The following is a 2162-nucleotide window of genomic DNA, read 5'->3' as shown; positions in this document are numbered from 1 at the left end:
CTTATGGGGAAACATTTGGCCGCCCAAATGTTCATTGCACAATGAAAAATGATGTGATACTTGTTTTTGTGAACTCAAGTGGACCTAAGAAGAAAGTATCGAGGAGCGGCGCAGTTTAGAAGTCGGCCATGTTGCCTACGTGGCTGTAGTTTTTAGGGGTTTATATTAGGGAAAAGAAGGAGAAGCCTTCAGACATTATTTCAGAGGGTGGAGGGAAAAACATCTCTGACCAAATTGGAATAAGAATTAAATACCATTGAACATCAATATAATCTTAAGTCTTAATGTTCACTAATTTTGTATAATTTTCAGCCAATTCGAGTGACTTTGGGGTTTCCTGAGGAATCTTTAGGATTTTCTAGGTTCTGAAAAGCAGGATAAAACTCTCCTTTATATTGACATTAACAAAATCGAACTTATCTCCACTTCTATTTTATTATTTTCTTTAATTATAACATCATGTAATCACTATAATAATTGTCCTTTTGATATATTTTGCACTTTTTGTATGTTTTTTAATAAATTATTGAAAATTGAGAAGCAGACTATTGATTTGTGCCTCTCGTTTAATGTTGTGATGACATTCGGGGAAAGAAAAAAAGGACACAACAATAGCTTTGGATAGAAATGGTATGAGTGAAACCGACTGATAGTTCTCTGCCTGAGTAGGATTGAGGGAGGGCTTTTTGATTAGGGGCGTAACCCGAGCCCTTTTGAAAGAGGTTGGGAACACATGAGAAGGACTAATGATTACAAAGTTCTAAATATGAACATTTAAACAACACTGGAACTAAATAATGTATGTGAAAAATGTCACTTATGCAGTGTTTCTTTACTTTTGCCCTGTAATGTGACAATCAGAAATCTGTCAAATAAAGAAAATATTGTAAACTGCAAAGTGAAAAACTGTAAAGGGAAATTACAGGCTAAGCCTTGAGCTGAACACTGGAGTGTTTGTGGGATTGTAAAGGAAGTGTGCTGATCAAAAGATAAAGTATGTTCTTTTTTGCACTGACCTCTTTGTTATGTTGTCTATTTATAGTTACATGTTATTTTGGCTGCTGTATACTTTCACTGTAGCGAAAAGAACAAACCAAAAAAATGAAAAGCCATCCTGTTCCAAAGCTCTGCCAAAGTATTTCCCAAGAAGGAAATAAAGCCTGACTTCCAGAGCTGCACTGGGAGGAGCAGCAACAGTGAAAGATGAGAGCTGCAATGTCAAATTTCCTCAAATGAAAGTCAAAGTTTGTCTGGAGCTGTGGTCAAGACTTTTTCTCTCTAAAGAAACATTCAACTGAATCCATCAGCTTTTTCTCAACAGAAAGGCAGAATCTCTGCCAAATCCTGGTGAGTACACGGCCCTACAAAGCCAAAATGCAGTGACTCAGTATTTGGTAAGAGGCCAGTTCAGGTTTAGTTTTACCACATAAAGATATGAAGCCATAGAGATATTTCATTTCCACTAAACACATGCAAATTTAGCAGGAACTACAATTAACATCCGGATCAACGCCACATGCTGCTCTCTGCTGTTCTGCTTTTGTATCTTTGATTTGTCTTATTTTATCTCTTTTTCCTTTCTCATAAACGTGTGAAAGTTTATGCTTGCTCAAGGATTTAATATCATATTAATATCGTATTCTATGATTAATATTTAGAGAAATTGTAGTTCTCCCCAGGCAGCCAAAGTAAATGTTTCAATGTTTAAATGAAGATCTCCATGTTATCAAACTGACTGTCGCGTAATTTTTTTGCACTTTCATCTCTGAGATGGCTGCTCAGTTCAGACAGTCAGCTCAACAGAAAGCCAGCAGCAGCAGCTCAGAGCAACAAGCTGCCAAACCAGGAGAAGTTCCCTGTGACGTCTGCACTGGAACCAAACTGAAGGCCCTGAAGTCCTGCCTGGTTTGTCTGGTCTCCTACTGTGAGACTCACCTGGAGCCTCATCTGACAATGACAGGCCTGAAAAGACATCAGCTGATCGACCCTGTGGAGAACCTGGAAGGCAGGATGTGTACGAAGCACGATAAACTGCTGGAGCTGTTCTGTAAGACCGACCAGATGTGTGTCTGCATGCTCTGCTCTGTTTCAGACCACAAGACACATGATGTTGTTCCTCTGAAAGAAGAATATGAAGGAAAGAAGGCCGAGCTGGGGAAGAC

The 2162-nt window shown here is 38.8% G+C and overlaps 1 protein-coding gene across 2 annotated transcripts in view; it reads left to right on the top strand.

Annotated features, from left to right (window-relative positions):
• Positions 1–2162, top strand: part of LOC123961653 (E3 ubiquitin-protein ligase TRIM21-like) — a 24325-nt gene that overhangs the window by 15467 nt on the left and 6696 nt on the right. The window lies entirely within an intron of this gene.

The sequence above is a fragment of the Micropterus dolomieu genome, linkage group LG22 (assembly GCF_021292245.1).
Source record: "Micropterus dolomieu isolate WLL.071019.BEF.003 ecotype Adirondacks linkage group LG22, ASM2129224v1, whole genome shotgun sequence".
In the NCBI taxonomy this organism is placed as follows: domain Eukaryota; kingdom Metazoa; phylum Chordata; class Actinopteri; order Centrarchiformes; family Centrarchidae; genus Micropterus; species Micropterus dolomieu.
This window is presented reverse-complemented; position numbering and strand designations above follow the sequence as displayed.